A 20456-nucleotide genomic window follows, 5' to 3' on the forward strand; every position below is an offset into this window, starting at 1 on the left:
CTCTCCACTTTTCCTTCCCAGATCTGAATCTTTTCTTTGATTCACACCCCCCAGGGCCAACCTGATCCACCCTCCCACTACAGCCAGTTTGAGTTTTGAGAGGTTTTGGAAAACCCCGACACACAAGTTTGTACACACAGGCTCTTCCCAGTAATTATTCCTTGTGTAGGTTTCGAACTATGTTGACAACCATATGGGACTGTCAGACTGAGCATGTTTGGGAGGGAAAAATACAATAAATATAACGAGAAGGCAATTTACAGCTTTCTAGCTCCATACTGGATGAGGGCACCTGTCTTAATATCAAGTGAGCTCAAGAAAAAAGTTGCTTAAAATTAAGCTTCATGCTAGGGGTGTAGTTTAGTTGATAGAGTGTTTGTCTAGCATGCAGAGAACCCTGAGTTTGGTCCCCAGCAATGTGCAAACCATGCCCGCACTTCTGTGATCCCAGTTCTCTGGAGTTGAAGGCAGAAAGATCAGAAGTTTATGGTTATCTCTGCTACATCTCCAGTTCCAGGCCAGCCTGGGGTACAGGAGCTCTGTCTTTGAAAGTCCAATAAAATAAAGCTGGGAAGAAGGTGGACGTCTGATTGGATCTCAGTTTGGGACTTCTGTGAGATTTTCATTTATATTTAAAGACAAAGGCTGTCCTGGGTCCCATCTGAATGTCCCTGTTACTTGAAAGAGCTACTGTTGGGGGACAGTCTGCAGTAAGTTTGAGTGAGAGGCGCAAGGAAGGTGGTTTCCTCAGTCTCTCTGGATCTGCTTGCCTTTAGGTGAGGAAATAGAAAGCCTCTTCCCTCCTGTTCTTAGAGCCAACAGACAGCCAAGTTCTGAGGGCAGTGGCTCTCCTGGGAAGATGTTGGGAAATAGACACCTCTTTCCTCATGGGTTGAAGTGGCTGAAGGAAACTGTTGATTTATGTCACTTGACTGGAGGTCTTACCACAAGAGCAAGGACGCTGGGTAGCAGGGAGGATGGGGTTTACACTCTGAATTTGAGCTTACACTTCTCATTCATTGCAGGGATACCGTTTCAGGGTCTATGGATGGTCTTAAGGACTTCCTTTCACTGACCCTCACATTTTAAAATTAGCATTTCTTATTTATTGTGTGTGTAGGTTAGAGGACAGCTTTCTGGAATTGATTCTCCTTCTACCAAATGGGTCCTGGGGATGGAACTTCTGTTATCAGACTTGGCACAAGTACCTGTTCCTGCTGAGCCATCACACTAGCCCCTTACTGAACTTTTTGGCTTAAAAAAAAAAAAAAAAAAAAAGGCAATCATGTTTGAACATGTAATTTAAGTATTTCTTAAAAAAACAAAACAAAACACTGCTTTTGAGCATGCAGACACCAATTGTACACTCCTCCCAAATATTCAGCAAGCAGGCTGCGTCAGGCTGCAGACTAGCCTCTGCACAGTCACTGGCAGAGTAATGGCAATGTTGGGCAATGAGTAGCATCCCCGACTTAGATTTGGGGTAAAGGTCAGCTCATGCTAGACCAGGGCCCACCACTCAGGCAAACCTGGCTCAGGTTCAAGCTAGACTTGGAGCGTATGTTTTCCTGCTGCAGTGGATGTAGGAGACATCAGGTGAGAAGGTGTTTCCTCACTGAGCATATGGCTGGAACTCTAGTTCTGATAGACGACATTTCTGTTGATGGTGAGGGAGCACATCATGGCACTTTGGGTCTGGCTATGTAAACTTTTTGACTATTCAGTGTTTACTTCATGTATTTAAAGGCGGCTGTGTGTTTAGCTTCATTCTGACAACCCCTGTGAAATAGATGTAAGAGTATAACTTAAGAATATGCTTTTAAGAATGTAACTTTTTTTGTTTGTTTGTTTTTGTTTTTTTTTTGTTTTTCGAGGCAGGGTTTCTCTGTGTAGCTTTGCGCCTTTTCTGGATCTCACTTTGTAGACCAGGTTGGCCTCGAACTCACAGAGATCCGCCTGGCTCTGCCTCCCGAGTGCTGGGATAAAAGGCATGTGCCACCAATGCCTGGCTGAGTGTAACTTTTAAGTATCTCGTAGGGGTTGTCAGAATGAGGCTGTAATATTTGATTGCCTTCAGGAATGTCTGTGTGTGTGTACTGTGAGAGCGGTGTTAAGCTTCCTTTCAGGGTGTGTTTCTCACTTTGGCTTTTGAAGCTGGAGCAGGTTCCCACCCCTAGATTAGATGAGTGAGGTTGAGGAATATCCTTCTCTTACTGGAAGTCCTGTAAGATACTAGGATTATTATTATTGTTGTTGTTTAGTTTTTCAAGATAGGGTTTCTCTGTATAGCCGTGGCTGTCCCAGAACTCGCTTTGTAGACCAGGCCGGCCTCGAACTCACGGAGATCTGCCCGCCTCTGTCTCCCAAATGCTGGGATTAAAGGCGTGTGCTGCCACCACCTGGTTATTTATTTATTTGGTGTGTATGAGTGTTTTGCCTGCATGTGTGTTTGTCTGTGCACCATTTATGAACAGTGCCCAATGGAGGCCAGAAGAGGGCATTGGATCCCTTGGAATTGGAGTTACAGATAGTTGTTAGCCACTGTGCTGGGAATTGACCCGGGTCCTCTAGAAGAGTGATCAGTGAGCACTCTTAATCACTGAGCCATCTCTCCAACTCCCAGACACCAGTATTTTAAGTCAGGTCTTCCAACTAAGCTCTGAGTTCTCTGTCACTTACATCATGTGCACGTATGTCAGGACATGGCCATCAAGTTGTGAGACTTGCCAAGTTGACTTCTCCAGTGTCTGCCTCAGACATGCGCATCTGGTCACTGCTTATCCACCCACTTAAAAAGAGGAACCCCCAAGGGAAGATGAAGTAATACAGGAGAAAACCAGAAACGTGATTGTCGCCACTGATGTAACCCAGCTCTCCTCTTCGCTCTCTCTGGGATCCTCATCCTTTTCTTGCCCTTAAGCTTCCCTTTAACCTCTTACCCTTTCTCACATCCTTCCATCAGGAAGGCTCATGGTGACGTCAGCAGCAAGGAGCCACAGTCTTCCCCTTGTACAGAGCAATGTCTGAGTGCTCTTGGGAGCCACAGGCGCTTTAACTGGGTAGAGAGAAGTGGTGTAGAGAAACGGGACCTGGGGGAGCCCTGAATTCATCTGCTGCCATTTCTCTGAAGGAGAATGTTCCTCATTAACATTATTGCAACACCAGGTGTGATGGTGCACCAGGCCTTTAATCCCAGCACTTGGAAGGCAGAGACAGGTGGATCTCTGAGTTCAAGGCCAACCAGGGCTACATAGTGAGACCTTGTCTCAAAAAGAAAAAAAAAAAAAAAGGTTGAGGCAGGAAAATAGAGACTAGCCTGAGTTGCAGAGATAACCTGTGTCAAAAAAAAAAAAAAAACCCACAAAACAAACCACTAAAAAGTGGAATTACTAGAATTACAACATGTATGATGTTTTAAAATTTAATTCCAAATTTCCTAGGTTCATTTAAGAACATATTTAAGGAAAAGATGCCAGGGACATAGACCAGTGGGGAGCACATGCCAGGTGTGTGAAGGCACCCCGGTTCAGTCCCCAGCACTGCAGAGGAGAGAGATAATGAGTAATGGGATGAGAGGAACAAGCACCTTACACTACTCAGATTTTTCTAGTGCTGCAGTTAATTAGTCAGCTCTGAACGGCTTTGAGAGCAAAGAATAGGATGAGGACGATCCTGCTGCTTTATTGCGGCTACCATAGAGAGAGGTGGCAATCCTCTTAGATGATAAACCCTGCAGTGAGAGGCAGAGGCAGGCCCGGACGGTGCTGTACTGGATTCAGACTAAAGCCTCCTGACCTGGGAGAAGCAAATCTATTCGTAAGCCTAAAAAGAACAGAACCAGGCAGCTTCTGTCCCTGTCATCCGCCTTCCTTCCTCTCCGCCTGGATCAGCGATTCTCAACCTACCTACTGCTGCGACCCTTTAATACGGTCCTCATGTTGTGGTGAGAACCCCCCTCCACAAACCATAAAATTATTTTGTTGCTACTTCATGACTGCAATTGTGCTACTGTTACGAATCATAATGTAAATATCTGATATGCAGGAGAACTGATGTGTGACGCCTAGGTTGAGAACTGCTGTTCTGGAACCTTGGACATAGAAATGGGAGCAGCCTGCCAGTGGTTGGTAGTTCCATCAGCTGGTCCCTGGCAGCTAAGTAGAAGATGTTCCTTAAAGAGGTTAAGAGGTTACCACCGTGGGGCCAGGTATGATGGTGCACCTCTTTAAATCCAGCACTCAGAAGGCAGAGGCTGGAGGATCTCTGAGTTTGAAACCATTTTGGTCTATAAAGGGAGTGCCAGGCCAACCAGGACCACAGAGTGAGACCTTGTTTCCCAAAAACACCTGTAGCATGACTGAGGCAGGAAGGGCGAGGCATGTGGGTCTTGTGTCTTTGCTGGATCTGGGTGGGATGCTAGGTCTGCTGCTGGGACCCCATGATTGGCTGTACTTTTGGGCTAGTGGCTCAGTGCCTATGAGCTTGGTATTCACAGTACTGCCTGCCCCTTACACTTGCTGTGAGGAATCTGTGTAACCCACACACAGCCATGCACTTTTTCTGGAAAGCAGGAGGCCAAACTATTATTAACTATTACTCTTCCCATGTTTAAAAAAAAAAAATCACCAGTTTTTCTGATTCTTTCTTTTCTTAGTTTATTTGAGACACAGTCTCACTATGGAACCCTGACTGGCCTGGAACTTGCTGTGTAGACCAGACTGGCCTCTCGGACTCAAGAGATCTAGCCCCGACTCTTTCATTAAGAGATTACTCTTTCCCCCCTCTCTCCACCTCTTGTAAGCTGGAGAAAGGAGGCTTAGAGCCTCTTTTGACCCAACCACTCCCCTGGCCGGGTACACGCACACATGCACGCATGCATGCATATTCATACACAGGCATACACACACTTTCTTTTTCCCCCAAATAGAAAATAAGTTCTGGAGAGGTTAAGTGACTTGTTCAAGGATGGACTGTTAGTGACAAGCCAGCAGAGGTGGTTCAGCCCTCTCTTCTGTCCCGCAGTAGGTCCTTCCTTATGGAACTGGTTGTGCTCTGGTTTTGCTGTTTCTGGGGGATACTGAACATGTGACTCACTTTACTTTGCTCTTTCCAAATGCTTCAGCTGGTCTGACACTCTAGGTGACCTCCTTTTCCGCCCTGTCTGTCCTGCCGCTGTTGGAGCTGTGTCCCTGGAGCAGGGTGTCCTACTCCCTTAGGCCTGTCTTCCTGCTGTCCATCCATCTGTCCGTCCATCTCTCTTCCTCTCCTCCACCAGGCTCTTGCTCTAGCAGGACTTTGAAGCCTGTGCTTTCTATATGTATGTCTTTGGGTTGATGTTATCAACTTGGTTGTTTTATTTAATTTTTCACTTTTGACCTTTCATTCTAACAGATTCTTAGATACTTTTCTGGTGCAGGGAACTGAACTTCCTTGTGATGCCTAGAAAGCACCAAGACAGGGATTCAGGTAGTCAAAACTAGCCTCAAACTTGCTAAGCAGCCCAGGCTGGCTTTGAACTCCCGATCTTCCTTCCTAGGATTATAGGCATTTACTACCATGCCTGGCTTAGACAGTTCTAGCTTCTTTGTCTATCTGTGCTTGTCCCGATCTTCTTTTCTACAAGGTCCCCATTTCATGCTTGGAAGCATCTGCACAGGTGATGTTCTGATCATTTACAGTACTGTCCTCAGCTTGTCTTTGGCTCTGCTTCAGCCACCCAGTTCTCCTCGCAAGGTCAGCTTGCCAAGGACCACCGCACAGACACCCTTGAAGCCAAAAGGGACGTCTTTATTGCCAGCCAGCAGCTGCACGAGGAATTCTCCCAAATCACGCAGCCCTGAGCCTTCTTACAGCTCTTTGTCTCTTACGCACAAACAAGCCACATCCTGGTTGTCACACTTCAGTTAGCAAGAAGTGGATCTACAGAAGCCTAAACGCGAGGTTAGTACATTTAGGGACTCTGTCTTTGTTCTCTTTGTAGCAGGTGTTGGGGCCTCTGTGCTGGGTTTTTAGGTCGGCAGGTGCCTCCAACCGACATGGTGGCAGTCGTGCTAAGGTCTGGGGTCCTGTTGCATTCTAAAAGGAAACAAAAAACCCAACAGATGCCTCACTGGAGTCTTCCCTTACCAGTTTATTTCATTTCACATTTCCTAGCTGAAACTGGACCTCTGGCCATTTCACACAGCTGACATGTCCTGGGCCAGGGTCTGAGTGCTGTACGCTGTGTCTGTGTGAGAAGGACCGATACCTGGCCCCACACCCTGCTTCTGGCAGGCTCCACTCTTCATTGACTATGAGGAAGGCTTGGGTTCCTGGCCACAAAGGAGGCAAGGCAAAAAGCCTCTGAGAAGCTTCCAAGGGTCTAAAGCCCCCATCTTCCTAACTGATCATGGGGGGCATTTCCTCCCCTGGACCCATTTTGTTGTTATAATTGAGTTACACTGTAGCAATTAATGATAGTTCACCTTTAGATGTGTGCCCATGATATGTCATGGTCCACAGTTCATCTCTATTTAGTCTCTTTTTCTGTTTAGAGATAGGGCCTTGAGCAACAGCTCCTCCTGCCTCAGCCTCCCAGGTGCTGGGGGATGATAGGCGTACACTGTCCCTCCTTTGTTCTCTGGCCTGTGCTCTTGCCTGGATGGCCACAGGCTTTAGCAAGCACAGGTTTTGGGGTTGCTGGTTTCAGACTCCTACTGTCCCTGATTGCTCAGGGTTTTAGATATGTTCTGTAACGTGGAAAGTGTCACTTCCTGCTATGTGCATTGGGGTACTACAGCTCCTCAGAAGTGGGTGTGACCAGGACAGTGGAATGCCAGCACCTGGCTTCTTCACACACACCTGCAGCAGAAGCCACAGCTTCATCTGGGAGGATCTGCAGACTCCTAGATCAGCCTCCCACATTGATGACTGACTGACTGACTGACTGTACAGGGGTGAGAGACAGCCCTTCCTGCGTTTTTTGGAAAGCTTGGCAAAGTCAGGGTGATTCATACTGATCTCCCCTATGTTAGAAGGGGTGAGGGCTGGTAGGGCAGATAGGAGTTAAGGCAGATGGAGGAACAGGTTTAAACAGTTCTGTGTATGACCTCTATGTTTATATAGCATCTGCCTACATACAATGTGATATGTATCTGCTCTGTGTGGGCCCCTAGGTGAGGGTACAACACAATTCTCTTTGCCCTCTTGGGCCCATCTTTTGGAAGGAAAGCTCTGAGCTACGGTTGGATAGTTTGCTGCTTTGGGACATACAGGAGCATATATACATGCAGCCCTGGCAATCCATAGGCTAAGAACGGTTTTCCCAAAGAAGCTGTCATTTTGGGAAAAGCGTGGAGTTTTGGAGTTTCAAAGTCATGTACCTCCCTTTTCCCTCTGTCATTTTCTACAGTTTTACTTGTTAAAAAAAAATCTATTTGGAGTGGCTTACTTGACAGAGTACTTGCCTAGCATGCACAAAGCCAGGGGTTTCATCTCCACATAAACCAAGTGTAGTGGCATATGTCAGTAACTTGAGAGGAGGAGTCAGGAAGACAGGGAGTTCAAGGTCATACTCAGCCATGTAGTGAGTTCAAGGCTAGCCTAGACTACAGATCCACCTTATTACCACTTCCATTTTCCTGTTCAAACCCAGTTTTATATCTGCCTGGGAGAATTCCAAAGACCTAACCTTTTCCCTTTTTTTTGTTTTTGTTTTTGTTTTTGTTTTTGTTTTTGTTTTTCGAGACAGGGTATCTCTGTGTAGCTTTGGTGCCTGTTCTAGATCTCACTTTGTAGAGCAGGCTGGTCTCGAACTCACAGAGATTCGCCTGCCTCTGCCTCCCGAGTGCTGGGATTAAAGGCATGCGCTGCTGCCACCGCTGCCGCCACCACCCCCCAGCTTAGAAACCCTTTCTTATAATATCTTTCCCTTCTAGTCTTTTCTCTGTCCCTTGCTGCCTTTTGAAAGGAACATTTCATTCCCTGCCACGTGCTTTCCCTCTGGCTTCCCCAGCTCTTGCCATGTGGAGGTAGTGCAGTGCCCTGTGGTTTGCTTCTTGTCCTGCTGTGCCCTGACAGCTCCTATCACTGATGACACACCCCTCACAGTGGGAAGCCCCATGGGCACAGCACCTTGTCTTATCACATGAGTGTTCCCAGCAGCCTGTATCACAAGACTCGGTGAGTGTTAGGTCTGAAATTCGCCATGGACACCCTCATTGAGATTTTAATTGGTTTATCTCCAGCCCCTCATGCCATGTTGTACTACTGGTTTTTGTTTTGTTTTGTTTTGTTTTACGATTTCTTTGTCATGCACAATCTATCATAAGTCGACCCAACACTGAAGACCGGGGAGGCAGCAGCCCAGTGGTTGAACTACTTGTAAGTGAAAGGGCAGGCTTCCCACCTGGCATCTCTGCCATTGTCATGAGGCATGGCAGCCGCCTGTAATTCCAGTCTCAGCAGGCACAGGCGGGATCCAGAACTAAGCTGGCTGGAGAGACTCGATGATTGGTGATCGCTGATTGAGAGATGCTGTACCAAAGGATAGGGGTGAAAGGGCCAGGAGGAAGACTCCTGGCACCTGCCTCACACCCGTGAATACACATGTGTGCCCATACACAGGTGACTACAGATACATACATGCACTCTGCCACAGGTAGTACACGAAAAGAAAATGATGGCCAACACTTATAAAAACCTTACTTAAAAGCTTTGGTGTATTTGCAGGCATGTTCAGTCTCTGATACTGATATTGACACAGGGTTGTCGTCTATAGAGTACATGCCTGAGAACTACACAGTTGGGAGCACACCCCCGGTGGGGGAGGGGGACACCTCTCAATAAGTTTGAAGTAAGTTTATCATTAATGTCAGGCTGCACGCAAGGGTATCCTGGGGCATGTGACCGTGGACCACAGGTTAGACATGCTCGGAAGGATGTGATTGGATTCTTTGAATTAATTATTATGGGCTGTAAAAACTATGCCATCTCCTCACGGCTGCCACTCACTCCTCAGCATACCAGCGAATCAAGTCTCTGATGGGCTTCCATCCTGATTCTGCCTCAGCCATTTAGACCACACACCTCCTTTAGTGTCTGGCTAAGTCTCCTTCACATACGTATGGTTCCCCCCGACCCCAAACTAATTCAGATCTCCACTGATCTTTCTGAAAACAAACAGCAACAACAAAACACTACTCCAGGGCTGGAGAGATGGCTCAGTTGGTAAGAGTGAAGACCTGGGTTTGAATCCCTGGCACCCATGTGAGAAGCTGAGTGTGGCCACATAAACCAATAAACCTAAGGCAGAGACAGAAGAAATACTGCCAGCCTAGCCCCCGGTTCAATGAGAGACCCCATTTCAAGGCAATAAGATGGAGGGTGAAACAGCAGGATACCTGACATCTTCCTCTGGCCTTTGCATGTACACACTCAGCCATGTGCACACTTGAATATGTGCATAACACACACACACACACACACACACACTCACAGTCCTTCTTGTCCACTGTAGTGGTACACACCTATAATCAGCACACCTATAATCATAGTACTTGGGAAGTGGAGACAGAAGGGTCAGGAGTTCAAGGTTATCCTCAGCTGCCTAGGGAGTTCAGGGCCAGCCTGAGACCTCACAAGTTATAAGTGCAGAGCAAGTGTGATGTTGCCCTGTCTCAGACAGAGCTCCCCAAGTCTGTGCTTTCAGTGTGTTAGGCGCATGCTAGCACTCGGTGACTTTGGCTATCCCTGGCCTGTCCCTCACCTCCCTCCACCACCTGCCTGAACTTGTATCTCAATCTGTAGGAGCCTTCCCCCCCTCAAGTCTGTGGGTGTTCTTTCCTATTGTGGTCAGCCCCCCTCTCTGCTTACTGTGTTGTTTCTGACCCCTAATTTTCCAGATAAAAATAGCCCAGGCCAGCCTGGCCTTAAACTATTTTTAACTCTCAAGTACTGGGAGAAAGGTCTGCTTTGAAGATGAAATGAAGTCTGTGCCAGTCCCTATGATAGGAGCCAGGCAGGGTTCTGATGACCTGTCCCCTGCATAGGGGTGGCCTGTGTGCCTGCCTCCTCACCCCACCAGTGCCTGGGAATCTGCAGGAAATGCCTCTGTCCCCAAGTTAGCAGCTTGTAAGGTGTGATGTTGAAAGTGACCTCTTGGACATAGGCCTTCAAGGTGACCCACAAGAGAAGGCCTGTGGCCAGCACATGATCAGAGTTAACATCCCCTCCAGCCAATGCATGGGATACTCTAAAGCACAACTTTAGACTTCGGGCGTCACTGTGGTGTTGATACACATTTGGAGCTGTTGCAGACTTGGTCTCACACATGTTCCGGGTTGGCTGAAGCATTTATTTAACCGGGGCTGGAGGGGTGCCTAGTGGTTAGGACCTGCAAGTCGATTCAGCACAGCATCCATGTTGTGCAGCTCACAACTGTCTGCCACTGCAGCTCCAGGGTGTCTGGCATCCCTCTGTCCTCTTCATGAAAGGGTTGATTTAATAAAAGAGTGCATGTCCTTAACCCAGGCTTGAAATGTCTCTTACAGTCAGGGAGCCTTCTGGTTCTGAGCACATGTTCTAGATTCCGATGTTTAATTGACTTCAGAAGCAGCTGATGGAGCTGTGTGTGACAGGAAGGCGTGGCAGGAACCCAACTGAGCATTTACTTCAGTTTGGCTTTGATAAGTATTCAAACATTTTCACCCTTATAATTTCACCTATTATGGCTGGGGAGATGATTCAGTGGTTAAAAGCACTGTTGCTCTTGCAAAGGGCCTGTGCTCAGTTCTCAGCACCCATGTGGCAACTCACACTGCCTGTGACTCCGGTTCAGAGGATCTGCCACCCTCTTCTGGCATCACGGGGCAAGGCACACACATGGTGCACATACATATATGTCAACAAAACAGTCACACAAAATCACTAAGTAAATAATAGATAACATTTTTTAAAAAGAGTTCCACATCTTAATTGTGCTTAAGTTTGGCGTTTAAACTTCATTCATTCTCTGAGTACAGCGTTAGTGAGGAAAGTGCCCCCCCCCCCCCCCCAGCTAGTTCTTACCACAGGTCATTTATATGCCAGGATCAGTGGTATCTGGACAGGGTCTCACTGTGCAACGTGGACTAACTTTGAACTCACACCCCTCTTCAAGCCTTAGTCTCTTGAGTGCTGGCATTACAGATATGCACTGCCATGCCTGGTGTAAACTTGGAGTAAAGGTGTATCTAGAGACTGTGTTGATGACCAAATTCTATCCTCAGGTCCTGTGTGAAGGTTGGCTAAGCCAGTTCTACAAACTGGCTCCTAACTTTTGAGAGTGTACCCTATAGATGTCTGATGGAAATTGTCAACTTCTTCCCTAAGTGATGGTGCATAGTTTACAGGTCATGTAGTGACACCATGCTAAGTCCCTGTTATAGGGGCTGGAGATATGGCTCAATGGGTCAGGGCACTTGCCACCAAGCCTAAAGACCTGAGTTTGATCCCAGGACCCATATGGTGGAAGGGCAAGTTGTCTTCTGACATTCACATGGCATGCCATGGTGTGTGGTCTGAATTATACACAGACACAAAATAAATAGAAATTTTTTTGGGGGGTGGGGAATATCCCAAAAGACTCAAACCAAGAGACAGGGTCCCTAAATTGCCCAGGCTGGCCTGGAACTTGCAGTCCTCTTTCCTTAGCTCCCAAGTAGCTGGGATTACACACATACACCCACTCAAGCCATTTGAGTTGCTTTCCCTGGTGTCTTCAGAACTGTATGTTGTGGTTCCCCCACGATAGCAGGCATGTAAATTAAGAGACTACTAGGCATGTATGTAGGCTTTAGAAGTTGTTGGCTTTGCATGGGCTCACAGAAGCAAAGTCATCTGTATATGCCAGGTACAGAAGCTGTAGCATGTGTTGTCTGCTCAGGGCATACCTTTGCATAAGCATCACTAGGCCAGGCCTTGCTTTGGAATCCAGATGTGCAGTTTTACCATAAAGGATGCAGAGTCACTTTATTACTAGGGATGGACACTGGATGGCCGTTTCTCCTTTCCCTCTCTGCCTTGTCCCTCTCCTCTCTTCCCATGGCATATGTGCAAGTGTGTTTTACTTTTGATTCTACCTGTAACTGGAGTCACAGGACAATTCATCTGAATTTTTAAAGATAAAAGACCAGCTGGGCAGTGGTGACGCACGCCTTTAATCCCAGCACTTGGGAGGCAGAGGCAGAGGCAGAGGCAGGCGGATCTCTGAGTTCGAGGCCAGCCTGGTCTCCAAAGTGAGATCCAGGAAAGGTGCAAAGCTACACCGAGAAACCCTGTCTCGAAAAACCAAACAAAACAAACAAAAAACAAAAAAAAAGATAAAAGGGCCTTAGTAGATATCCCAGTGTGCCTGAGCTGGGATGCCCCTAACAAAAACAAAACCCAGGCTCATGTCACTTTGTTCTGCTTATGTTAAAGGCAGTTCCAGTGATTGCTAGCTCAAAGTATCCCCTGATGTTTTGGTGGAAAGGTCTTTAAAACGTGTAGGAACCATTTGTTTCAGGGGCTGGTTTCCAGAGACTGTTTCAGTGTTACACAATGTGAGAGGTATTCCATCCTGCAGATGTTTCTTCATCTGAGAATTGTCTGGGAAAGGGAAGGGGCCTGCTGACAGAAGCCAGCAGTGCGTAGAGGCCCTGGTGGTTCCCGTTTAGTTCTCAGGCTGTTTGTATGGAGCAAGTCCCTGGCTACTGGCCCAGGAGCTCCATCAATGAATTGGGAGCAGTATGAACCTAAGAAACAGGAAAAGGGGTAACAGAGCTGCTAGTAGGTTCATAAGGAGCTTTGAGAGTGTTGCCTGTGTCTTTAGTGGGGTTTTCTCACGTTGTTGGCTCCTGGTGCTGGTTGGCAGTGTTTCACAAGCTTTAGTGCGGTTTCATCAGTCCACGTTGAAGACAGGGTCTCTCACTGGGACCTGAACTTGCCAATTAGGCTAGTCTGGCTGGCCACTAAGCCCAAGAATCCACCTGTCTCTCCCTCTCCAACACTAGCTTACAAGTGTATGCAACCACACCCATCTTTTTTTTTTTTTTTTAAAGATTTATTTATTTATTATGTATACAGAAGAAGGCACCAGATCTCATTACAGATGGTTGCTGGGAATTGAACTTGGGGCCTCTGGAAGAGCAGTCGGTGCTCTTAACCTCTGAGCCATCTCTTCAGCCCCACACCCATCTTTTAACGTGAGTGCTGGGGAATGAACTTAGGTCCTTATGTTTACATGGTAACTACTTTTACCAACTGAGCTATTTCCCCAGCCCTGGAGTGAGGAGTCTTGGTTGGCCTTTACTAGAACATAAAGCTTATTTTTAACTAAAGCCTATCTGTTGTTGCTTGGGCAGTTGGCACATGGCCTGGGCCTGGTGAGAGGAAAGCTGATCTGTGGTTAAGGGCATTGTGAACTCATTCACACAGCCTGTTCCATCCTGAACGACTCCAGCAAAGAACACTGGATCAGGGGATCCAATATGTGTTTTATTGATAATGATTAATTTAATTATTAGGGCTACATGTAAAAATTGAATATCATGGGTATTACTTTTGAAAGCTAGAGTGTGTGTGTGGGGCGGTCAGATCTCATCTAGATGATCTGCTCTAGTTCTGTGATAAAACATGTAGGCTTGATTGCTTTGTAATTTGTCAATGATAGTATTTTTTAAAGATACATCTTTATTTTATGAATGTTTGCCTGCATGTATTGTTTGTATACCATGTGCATGCTAGTGCCCTTGAAATCCAGAAGAGGATGTCAGATCCCCTGGAGCTTGAGTTACAAACAGTTGTGAGCTGCTATCTAGGTCTAGGGAACTGAACTCAGGTCCTTTGCAAGAGCAGCAAGTGCTCCTAACCACTGAACCATCTCTCCAGCCTCCAAGATAGAGTTTAAATTGTGTGGACTCCAACTTCCTTACGTTTGTTTTTGTTCATTGCTAAGGATCAATCCAGGGTCTTCACCTGCTAAGGTGTTGCACTGTGAGTCACCCCTGGCCTGAGGAAACTTTAGAACCAAATAATAAAATAATGCAGGTGCTTGGAGTATTTTTGCTATGTTCCACTCCCCCATATGACTTCTCTATCCTTAGTCCCATCTGCCATTGGTTTACTATCAACTGTAGACTGACTTGACATCTTCACTGTTGAAGTCACATCGTAATTGTTCTCATTAGTAAAAAATGCATTTTGTAAAGCCTGTGTTAGAGAGGCAAGAGGTGCCTCAGTGGTTAAGAGCAGTGAATGATGTTCCAGAGGACCCGGGTTCAATTCCCATACAGTTCAGAGTCTGATCACACCAAGATAATAAATATATAAATAGATAAAAGGAAGAAGGAAAAAGCCTGTGTTACTTTTGACTTAAGAAATTTCTTGAGTCCAAGTTTTTGTTTGGTTTGGTTTTCTTTTTAAGATTTATTCTTTTTAATTATGTGTATGTATGTGTATATTGCTGGCATCCAAGGATCAGATCTCCCTGGAGCTAGAGTTGCAGGTGGTTGTGAACTGCTGAACATGGGAAATTGAATTCAGGTCCTCTGGAAGAGCAGTACTCACTTTTAACTGATGAGCCATCTCTCCAGTCCCTGGATGGTTTTCGTTGTTGTTGTTTGTTTTGTTGTTGTGCTTTGTGCAGGAGACAGCATTCTCCTGTAGCTTGGGCTGGCCTTGAACTTACTATATAGCCCAGGCTGGCCTTGAACTTGGGATGATTCTCTTGCTTTATCTTCCTGAGTGCTGGAGTTGCAAGTATGAGCTACCATGCCCATTTGTTCTTCACAATGAAAATGATAGACCTATAAAATGTAGATTCCTCTGCTTATGTATTAGAAAAATAGCTTTCCTGTTGATACTGGATAAAGCTGTGTTATCCATTTACAAAAATGCTTTAGAGTTTGGGTATTGCAAGTGTGTATTTCAGCTGTAGAAATTTTGCATATCATGGGGAAAAGTTACTGCTTTGTGACTCTAAGATTTACTATTATTATTTGTAGATATCACCATTTTCTAAACTATAGGAAGCAAAAACTAAAGGGAACGTGGCAGATGGCCAGTTGTGGCAGAAGGAGACTTTAGTACTTATTTCTCAGTCATTGTTATAACAACCTCAGCCTGTCACCTGACCTGGGTGACACTTTGCTCACTCTGCAGTAACAGTGGGACGTTGAGCACCATGTGCCCAGCTGTGTCTCAGGTCTCAGTAAACTCGGAGAATTGAAGCTATGTGGAGCATTAGTAATAGATCTTGACAATTTTAAGGATTCTTCAATAACTGTGAGTCAAAGAAAAAATATCTGGATCGATGGGTCTGGAGTAGGAGTTCAGAAGTAGATGCACACTCGCAGTATTAATTGGTTTGTGTGTGCACATGCATGCTCGGATAAGGGTCTCATGAAGGCTCAGGCAGGCCTCAGACTCAGGATGGTCCCAAACTTTATGTATGTGCTTGGTGTCCTCAGAAGTCAGGAGAGGGCATTGGATCCACTGGAACTGGAGTTAGTAACAGTTGTGAACTGCCACATGGGTGCTGGGAATTGAACTTAGGTCCTCTCTAAGAACAATAAATGCTTTTAACCACTGAGCCATCCTTCCAGCTCAGATTATTTTTTTAAATAAACGAAAACAAAACCTACCACAACAAAATAAAGCAACCATGACGATGCAATGCAGCATTATATTTCTGCTCTTTTTCTAGTAGATGGTGCTACAGTGCCATCTACATGGACAAGTAAACCTTGACACTGTACACTAGAGTTAGCTCAGAGTGGGTCATGTGCCCAATGTGAGCCCCAAGCCTTTAAAGTTTACAAGAAAACCTAAGAGAAAATCTTTATGAACTTAGAATGTTTTTTTTTTTTTTTTTTTTTCTGAGACAGGGTTTCTCTGTGTAGCTTTGCACCTTTTCTGGAACTCGCTTTGTAGACCAGGCTGGCTTGGAACTCACAGAGATCCGCCTGCCTCTGCCTCCCGAGTGCTGGGATTAAAGGTGTCACCTGGCAAAAGATAGACTCATAAGAAAAACATTGAAAGAGTGGGATCTGTGGTTGGTATACAAATGAATAGAAAAATTTTTAACAAAAAAAAGAAAGATACATTGAAAAACTGGACTTTGTCAATATTAAAATATTTTGCTTACCATGGGATACCATTAAGGAGCCAGTTGCTTTCAAAAAAAGCCAGGAGTGGGGAGCTGGTGGGATGACTTAGCTGGTGGTATTTGCACAGACACTTTGAGTTCAATACCCGGATCCCACAAGTGGTGGGAGAGAACTGACTCCTAAGAGTTGTCTCCGGCTTCACACACATCCCTTGGCACCAATGCACCTATACACTCTAAATAATAGAAATATTTTTTTAGAAAGGGACAGAAGAGATGGCTTGGAGGTTCTTGCAGAGGACTTGGGTTTGGTTCCTAGCACCTACATGGTGGCTTACAACCATCTGCAACTCAGTTCTAGGTGATCTGATGACCTCTTCTGACCTCCTCAGCATGAGGCACACATATGGTGCACATACATACATGCAGGCAAAGTGCTCATAAACATAAAATTAAAAAGATTTTAAAAGATACCATTAAAAACATGAAAAGACAAATTAGGGAGAAAATATTTACAAAATGTGAGAGATTTGCATGTGAAAGTTGTATAAAATCTCTTATAACTGAGAAATTAGATAAATGGGCTGGAGAGACGGTTGGACGGGTCAGAGGTCTACCATAGGAAGTTCGTTCAGTTCCTGGCACTCTTGTCCAGTGGCTCACGATTCCCCGCAACTCCAGCTGTGTGGGATATATGTCCTCTTCTGGCCTCCACGGGCAACTGCACTCAAGTGCACAAACCCACACAGACACATTAAGTAACAATATCTCAAAGACAAGACAACAAGCAAAACCTAACAACCCAGATGTAAGAGAAACAACCCAACAAAGAGATTTGAAAAGCTATTTCAGAGAAGGGATTAAACACCAATGGGTAAGTATGTTAAAAGATCCTCCAAGGGCGGGGGATGTGGCTTGGTTGGTAGTGTGCTTGCTTAGCATGAACAAAGCCTAAAGTTCAGTCTCTAGTACCATAAACCAGGTGTGGTGGCACACAGCTGTAATTCCATCACTTTGGAAGTGGAGGCAGGAGGACCAGAAGTTTGGAGCTGTGTGGATCCATAAGCTCCTGCCTTTCCTCTGACTCAGTGTTAGGGAAGTAGAACCACAGCGCCTCTCTAGCCTGTGTTTTCTTCCCTTTATGTCTGTAAGCTCCTCTACTTTGGGGTTATTCTCCTTTCTCTTCCTTACTCTTACACTTTCTTTATAGAGGGGCCAGCACGCAAGCACAGGGATGAGGGGCTCAGCCTAGCAAGGATGTGGAGCCACCTACTCCATAGTAGGTTGCCACAAGCATGTATTGGTTACAGGAATGCAAAATGGCATATCCACTTTGTAAAAACAGGTTGGCTGTGGCTCAGAAAGTTAAATATAAACTCATTATGTGACCCAGGAATTTCATTGCTACTAAGAGAAGTGAAAAACCTGCCCACACAAAGCCAGGAGCATTTTATTCATTATTGCCCAAAACAGGAGGCAGGCCAAGTGTCCTCCATCTGCAGATAGATAAGCAGCATGCTTTGCAGTGGGATGCCTTCCTCAGTAAAAGGACTCCTTGTTGTCCTTGATGAAACAGTGTGGCACTCCCGAGGCAGCTAATAGAGGCCACACTGTTGAGACCTCACTGTTGGGGCAGGCGCGCACACATAGTACGTACGTACGTACGTGTGTGTGTGTGTGTGTGTGTGTGTGTGTGTGTGTGTGTGGTGCTGTCAGAGTAGCTCAGCGGTAGATGTGGTTGGGTTATTTCTCACTTTTGGTTGCAGCAAATCATTTGTAGATTTTAGTTAAGAAACCGTTCTACAAGTAGAATTGCTGTGTTGGTGAGCAATTCTGTATGTGTATGCTGCTAACAGTCATTGAGGGTGCTTATGTAGTACCAGGCATTACTCAGTGCTCTCTCTACTTAGATTACCACGATGTTATCTCCCATTTTATAGTTGAAGAAGCAAACACAGAATAATTTAAAACAAAACCAATACCCAAGAACAACAAAAACCAACTTGTTGCATATCTCAAGCCAAAAAGCCATACACCAGAATCAGTTTGAGTGTGAGGCTGCTATAATCCCAGGACTCAGGCTGAGTGAGGCAAGAGGATCACATCAAGTTCAAGGTCAAGTCAACTAATAAGTTCAAAAACAAAAACAAGTAAAAAATTGAGATAAATATGATAGGTTGAGTCATCAAAACAAGCTTTTCTCTGTGTGTGTGTGTGTCCCTATTCCTTCCTCCCTTCCTCCCTTCCTCCCTTCCTCCCTCCCTCCCTCCCTCCCTTCCTTCCTTCCTTCCTTCCTTCCTTCCTTCCTTCCTTCCTTCTATCCATCCATCCATCCATCCATTCATCCATCCATCCATCCATCCATCCATCCATCCATCCATCCACCCACCCATCTACCTGTCCACATGTAAGAGCTCAATATCAGATATCTTCTCTCCTTGCTCACCCTCCACCACTTCTGAGACAGGGCCTCTCATTGGCCTGGAGCTCACTGATTGAGCTGGAGTGGGAAGAGGTTAGACTTCAGGGTCCTGTGTCTGCCTCTCCAGTGCTAGGATTACAGGCTGAGAGCCAGGCTTTCACATGTTTGCTGGGGATCCAAATTCAGACCCGGTGTTTACCTTTGTGCAGTGAGCACTTTACCAACTTAGCTGCCTCCCTAGCCCCTCCTTTTCTTTACCAAAATCACTTTAACAAGGTCCCATCAAAATGTTATTTAGTTTGAGCGGAGACTGGCACATTCTCCAGGAGAACACCAACCATTGGCTGAGGGAGTTCACTCGTGTGTGGATGTGGTTGTTTGAACAGACTACCCCCTCGTGTCATAGGCCGGTTAGTGCAGGCGGCACAGCTTCTGCAGCCAGGAAAGCAGCTCAGAAAATCACAGGCTGTCAGGGCCAAAGTACACAGCGCCCTAACACTTCCCTTGGGTCTGAGAAAACTGAGGCTGAGGCTGGCAAGGTGACGGGCTGAGCTCCATCTCTCAGACGCCCTGGAGGTGGGGAGAAAGAACAGACTCCCAAAAGTTGATCCTTCACCTCCACACACGTGCTGCTCACTTGCTCACTCACTCTCTCCACCCGCCTCTCTTTCCCTCCCTCCCTCCTTTCCTCAATAAATTAAAACAAAACCAAAACCCTGGAGTGTATCATCTTCTCAATTGAAAGGAGTTGTACAAATGTTCAATTTCTACCTCTAGTACCCAGAATGTTACTACCTCTTCTGAATACCTCTCCTTACTAGTAAGTTTGTGAAGAAAAAGAGACTTTTTAGTCCTCCAAACCACTGGCTCCATGTTCTTCAGATCCCGTTTTAATACTTTCCCTAGGGTGTCTGTAGTATGGGGCACTGTCTGCCTTTACTTCCCTGTTCCTTCACCTCCTGGTGTGAGCCTTTCAAGTGCTGGTAGGAGACAAATCTTGTGAAACTGACTTTTCAAAGTCTAGGTTGTTTGGAGTGGGTCTGCCTTCCTGTCCTGCCCTCCCTCCTCCTCAGCCACTCTGCAGCTCTTGACCCCGGAGGAGGATCCACGTGTTGTTTCAGACCGAGGAATTCAGGAGTCAGAGAACATGAAATTCAGCATTAGGCAGCTAGGATTTAGAGCCTGCTATTGGCTCATTATATGATGCCATCGGGTCACCTGCCTCAGTTTTTCACTAGAGATTTGATCATCGGCTTGTCACCACCATCAAGAGACTAGATGAGCTAACCAGTGTGTGGAGAGCACTTTACCATCAGTGCCCTGCCCTTCCCTCTGCCTTTTTTTCTGATGGTTCACAGGCTTCTGAGCAGCCTTGGCTTTCTGGAATCTCCGGACTCTTCTTTCTCTGCTTGTTCCCTTTTTTCTCAACAGTTCCAAGTACACACTGGTGCAGTGTCAGTATTGCTGTCGAGTGTGTCGTATAGTGGCGTATCAGGAAGACTTAGGGGCTGGAGAGATGGCTTGGTGGTCAAGAGCACTCACTGGCTGCTCTTTTAGAGGACCCAGGTTTGAGTCCCAGCAACCCCATGATGGCTCACAACTGTCTGCAAGTCTAGTTCTAGACAAGCTGACCCCATCTTCTAGCCTCCATGGGTACCAGGCACACAAGTGATGCACAGACACATATGCAGACAAAACACCCATACACATTAAATAAATAAAAAATGTTTTGTCAAAGAAATAAAATAAGAAATAATAAAGACATAAGTCAGCTATAGAATAACCAGAAGACCTGGGATTTCTGGGGAAAGACAACTTGGGTTTGAGCTCTAGACAATACCTACTTACTCTATGACCTTGTGTTTGCTTCAGACCCAGTTTCCAGTCTGCAAAGCCAGAGAGGTTTCTTTTATTGCAGAGTTAGGAAGA

At 45.9% G+C, this 20456-nt stretch overlaps 1 protein-coding gene across 1 annotated transcript in view; it reads left to right on the forward strand.

The window, feature by feature from the left end:
* Nucleotides 1–20456, forward strand: part of Egln1 (egl-9 family hypoxia inducible factor 1) — a 43462-nt gene that overhangs the window by 2014 nt on the left and 20992 nt on the right. The gene's annotated exons all lie outside the window — the stretch shown is intronic.

Source organism: Onychomys torridus, chromosome 5 (genome assembly GCF_903995425.1).
Source record: "Onychomys torridus chromosome 5, mOncTor1.1, whole genome shotgun sequence".
NCBI classification, from domain to species: domain Eukaryota; kingdom Metazoa; phylum Chordata; class Mammalia; order Rodentia; family Cricetidae; genus Onychomys; species Onychomys torridus.